This window comes from Pholcus phalangioides, unplaced genomic scaffold (assembly GCF_987345545.1).
Source record: "Pholcus phalangioides strain wild (caught in Gottingen) unplaced genomic scaffold, Ppha-v1.0 ptg000022l_1, whole genome shotgun sequence".
NCBI classification, from domain to species: Eukaryota; Metazoa; Arthropoda; class Arachnida; order Araneae; family Pholcidae; genus Pholcus; species Pholcus phalangioides.
The window spans coordinates 29,045,622-29,051,383 of record NW_028301615.1 but is presented as its reverse complement, the minus strand read 5'-3'; the positions used below and the strand labels follow the sequence as shown (position 1 = coordinate 29,051,383).

General features: G+C 34.1%; 1 non-coding gene across 1 annotated transcript; it reads right to left on the bottom strand.

Moving 5' to 3' along the window:
* Positions 1-82, bottom strand: TRNAS-UGA (transfer RNA serine (anticodon UGA)). Its single transcript has one exon. It is a non-coding gene; the product is annotated as a tRNA-Ser (tRNA).
* Positions 83-5,762: the final 5,680 nt, after the last annotated feature.

The window sequence follows — 5,762 nt, the reverse complement described above, 5'->3', positions numbered from 1 at the left end:
CGCAGCCGGTAGGATTCGAACCTACGCGGGGAAACCCCAATGGATTTCAAGTCCATCGCCTTAACCACTCGGCCACGACTGCCGCGGTATCAGCTTCGCAATTGATTACCACAATCGTCACTTACAGAATTCTCTAAAAAGTGATAAAGGCAATGAGCACAATCGATGTTAACACCATCTTGGCGACTTAATCCTCCAAGTATGGGAAAAAGGAAACGCCAAGTGTGGGGGGAAAACAAAGAAATAGATTAATCATTAAACGTTTTACCGGCCAAATTCAGATTGAAATTGATTTTTCTAAATTTTTTTTTTCCTTCTGACACTTTCGTTTAGAAATATCAACCAACAGCGTTCATGGGAAAAAAATTTTCTTGTAAGTTTTCTGGACTTGCCTACGCCCATAGAAACAACATTAAAATTTAAAAAAAAAAAATAAAAAATTAAATATTTTATTCTTCCTTTAAAATAGATGATTTAAAGAAATTAAACTTTTGACAAAGTACTGAAATGAATTAAATTTTCGTTTTTGCTTTCATGTGTAAGATCCGTTAATAAAACCGATGTTTCCCAATTCGCCGTTAAAAGGTTAATGTTCATTCTGAATTTACTTTGTTTTCCCCGAAATTATTCCTTTTCTTATTATTTATTTCATTCATTATGAAACTATTCTACTAATTTCAAAATTATTTCTTTCACTGGTCTTTAAATTATTCATTTAATCAAATCTAAGTTTGAATTAATTCTGATATTACATTTCTTCATTTTCAAATGATTTCTTTAAAAAACTTTGAATTTTCATTAGTTCTGAAAGCATCCCTATAATTCTGAACTTGCGTTTAATCTGGATATATTTCTTTCACTATAATTCTGAAACAATTTCTTCCACTTATTCCGAAACAACTTTTTCCACTTATTCCGAAACAATTTCTTCCACTTTTTTTTTTATTATTTGCAAAAAGAAACACAAAATACATATATAAAAGACAGAACAAAACCACATAGAAAGAACAACACGTGAACACAATAACACAATAAGTAGTCATATTGGGCCCCAACATCCTTCCAGGCAGCCCTATGGATTAAATTATTATATTTTGCCGCCATTTTCTAAGTACCCTACGTTATTTTAATAAATGTTATGTAATAATATATGAATATTTCAATAATTTATGCACTATAAAAATTTGAATTATGAGATCTGAAATTGTTGAATTACGATATTTCTTGTATAAATAATGAGTCTATGGAATGAATTTTCTTTTCCGTTTCACAATACCTTCATGTATATACATACATACTAACATGACTACGTACATGCTCATAGAGATAGATACACACATACATATACCCCTTTTCTTTTTTTTTGTACCATGACATCGTAAAAAATGTTTGTTTATTTCAGCTGAGATTAAATTATTCCAATGTTTCCCATTGATGTCATTATTTATATTGTATTTTATGAAAACAATCTTAAAATATATTTTCGTAATTTTGTACGCTTTTTGCGTACATGAAAGCATCATATTTATTGTTACGATTATGAGCTGTCGACTGAAATGAATTCATTATTTTTGGAGCAGTAAACGAGAAACATTTTTGAAAAAGGTGTTTATTTGTTTTTGGTACTTCAAATTCATGTTTGATTCTTGCCGAAGTTCTGTTTGTTTTCCGCTTTAACCAGCTATTGTTTTTGAACACAAAATTTATAAGTCTCTAAATGTATAGCTGTCTAATGTCCAATGTATGGCAATTGATGTTGTTATCGTACGTGTTACATGTTTGTATTATTAGTGTTCTTGCTTTGTTGTATGTGTTATTTAATTTCGTAATGAAAAACTTATTCTGAAACAATTTCTTTCTCTAATTCGAAATTATTTGTTTCACTAATTCTTAAATTCTTTATTTTATCAAGTCCGAATTTTCATTATTCTGGAAAAGTATTTCTCTCATTTGTTCTGGAACTATTTCTTTATTTTGTGCTGAAATTTGTTGTTTCTCTAATTCCTAAATTTCACTATTCTTTCATTCACCAATTTTTGAATTCTATATTTTCTTAAGTCAGAATTTTCATTGTTCTGAAATTATTTCTTTCATTTATTTCGAAATTAACCCTCTCATTAACTAGGAATTTCCATTTCCATCAGTTCTCAAACCCTTTCCTTCTCTATTTATGAGATTACTTGCTCAATATAATTCTCACATTACTTACTTCATCAAGTCTGAATTCTACTCTGAAATTGTTTTCTTTCTATTATTCTTTTAAATTGTTCATTAATTATGACCTTCATTAATGTTTGCTGGGTGTGCACATATTTTTATGGTGTTTTCTTAGAATATTTTGTAATTATGTGATATTTTTTTCCGGATGCCCACTTTTGCATCAAATGTACATGAAATTGGGGGCCTCAAAAAATATTTGGATCCCCAGGGCCCTCAGAGCTAGCAAAATCAGTGAAAAGACACAGTTCCAAAAAAAAAACTATCCTTGAAATATCCTTACCGTCAAATTACGCATCTTTTAAATCAATCATTCAAGCAACAATCGTTTCTTAGCTTAGCCTGATGGTAAAAATAATTTCACACCGCACTTTAGAACAGATTAATACACGTCTACGTCGATTCAGACAATTTTCAAGTTGGAATCAAATACTATCATCGCAACAGTGGAAACAATTGACTTAAAAATATTAAGTACCATTTTAATCCCTATTCGGAGAAGATGAATTCATAAATAATATATTCAGTAAACACATGAAAGTGGCAAAACTATAATCAAAAACGAATCACATAATTGCTAAAAAAAAAACCACCTAATTTACGTATACGATATCACGTTCGCCGTGATGAGCAATAACAACAATCCTTTAGGTCATTTAGGTTAACGATGATAGTAATAACAATAATAATGGGAAAAAAAAAGAAACAAGAAGAAGCCAAGGCTCTATAGCGACACACAACAGTCGAAATATAATCATTAGCATATTTGCGTAACTCGGAATAATTAGGGCTGGATAATTATCTTTCACCGTATATATATATATATATTATTATTATTATTCACAGATCATCATCATCTCTTTCACCGTTATTATTATTTTTTTTCTTGACCCAAAATGCATTGCTTCTGGTAATTTTGTGTTGCGTCCGAGAGAGAGAGAGAGAGAGGTGAGAATCCGGCCACGAGAAGAGAGAAAAGTCGTGGGAGTTGATGAAACCAGAAATTAAATTTAAAAAAAAAAAAAATAGAGGCAAAAGAAAAGGGTTAAATAAGCAAAAAATAAATAAAATGAGAAACATGTTGATTATTAGAAAAAATCCCACACGATAGAGCCGGGCATGACCTGAAATTCATGAGAGCTTTCACTTTCTACAAAAGGTGCAACAAAAACGAGAGAGAGAGAGAGAGAGAAGAAGACTCCATATTTCATATTATTATTTCGACCTAAATACGCTTTTGTCTTTCCCCTATTTTCTTGTACATTTTGACGAAATTCTTCGTGGTAAAAATTCCAGCAAAACACTACTATATAAATGTTCTCATCATATTGTGTTTTTATTTGCCGTTTTATACGTGCTTTTATTAGTACCATTTTTATGATAATTTTATATAGGGGGGCCAAGGACGGAATTTTTGCTTTGGAATTTATCGATTAAATTGAGACACAATGATTTTTTTATTGTTGATGTCTGAGTGTATGAGCCGTGTAAATTTTACTTTCACTGGATGCTTATTAGGGGCCATTCAAGTATTACGTAAGCCATTTTTGACCCCCCTCCCCCTTGCAAAAGTCAGCAAAACACTGATCCCCCTTCCCCCGTCAGAAGCTTAGAATATTTCATGTCTTCAAAAAGGGGTGGTTGATGACGTAAGCAACTTTCAACCCCCCACCCCCCAATGTTCACGTAATACTTGAATGACCCCTTATATTGTAGTTAAATTGATTTGAAGAAGGCTGACCATATTTCCTCGAGATAAATACGGACATTGGGATTCCAAATACGGGAAAATATGGGACATCGCCAATTATCGCCAAAAACGACGCCAAAACCAAACAAAGTTGCCAAATATTGTCGAAATTACGGAAAAATCACAATAGCGGAAAATGATGCATTACTGCAAATTGCATTGGATTAAAATATATTCCACGTAAAAAAAACGTTAACCAAGACAAATGTGGGAGATTAATATTCTCATATATAGTTGTAATTATCATAAAATAATTTATGAGTTGAAAAATAATGTGAATCTTTGACTTCAATAAAGAATAAAAATTCAAGTAAGCTTCGTGTAAAATACGGGAAAAACCGGGACACATTTGCCAAAAAGTCGGGACGACCAAAAAAACCAGAAAATACCAGGACTGTCTCGGGAAATATGGGACGTATGGTCACCCTAATTTGAAGAGTCTTTTAGGAATCCCATTACTGTGCTTTACCGCACACCAAATCCAGTCATATATCGCCATATGGCAATTCCCAACTAGTGGAGTATTGAAGGTGCCATCTATCGGTGGTCGCTCTGGTTGGGATTCAAACCCATGGACCTTTACGGCAACCTTCACAGTGGAAGACGAGCATCTTATCACTACTACTACTACTACTAAACCACACATGTACCTCGTCCGTATTCTTCTGCGAAATGTCTAACGAATTGGTACATGTTGGAATGTGCGTATCCGTGTTGTGAAACTAACGTGAAGCTTGTATTTGTGTAATGCTTGTTACAGTGCTGCCATCTACCACTTATTTTTCGAACTATGTGTGAAGTGTAATGTTTGATGATTTTACCGTTGTAGGCCTGTTGCTCTCCGCGGCGAGAGACTTTTTAATGGGGGATCGGAGCATCTTACCACTGCGCCACTCTGGCTATTAAGAATCCTTCTGGAATTCCGTGGATTTTCATTGGGATCTACGGCGAAATACGTTGATTTCGGTCTGGCCCATCTAGGCAGATCTAAAACTGAGACTAAATGCCCTGAGACTCCTCTTATAGCTTGCTACAACAGTTACTGATTGCAATCAGTAGGGCCGTTCTGAGCGGGTGTGCTGCGCTCGCACCGGGCCTCGCACCCATGATAATATAGAAATGAAAAAATAAACACAAATTTTCTTCGTAGTTGAGTAAAGCAAGGTGTCTGAGCGGATTCGCCCCCCCCCCCCAAATTATTGAAAGATTCCGACATTTCTGAAATGATTTCTTTCATTAATTCCGAGTTTTCGTCAATTCTAGAATTATTTCTTTCAACTTTTGTTCTCCTCTATTTACGTATTTTCCCGATGAGATATGGCCAGCCAGACCCTGCGCAGCGTCGGAGATTTGTGGAAGTTGGCCATGGGGAAAGGTGACCATATGATCTGGGAGCGATATAAAGGCGCTTTTTTTTCTTCTCAGCCCAATGTATCAAGGAACAAATATTCCCTTGATATTATGCCGAAGTGAACTCGGAAAGGAAAGTAATCTGGTCTCCGCCGGGACACAAAAAGAAAATAAAATGCCCTCTCGCAAACCGGGCAGCATTGTTCTGTTCTATACATAGGATTTTAACATGGGGTTACGCTCATTGGCTAATATCGGGGTTACGTCACTATAAACGGAAGCAAGATGTGATTTGTGGATGTTGTTAATGGACTTTATAGCGCCATCTGGGTTGCCCAAATAGAGATTGAAAAATTGTCAGCAGTTTCAATAACGTAATTGTTTAGAACTGTGCCTTTTTTTTCATTTTGCGTAACATATATATATTTTTAAACATTTCAACTTG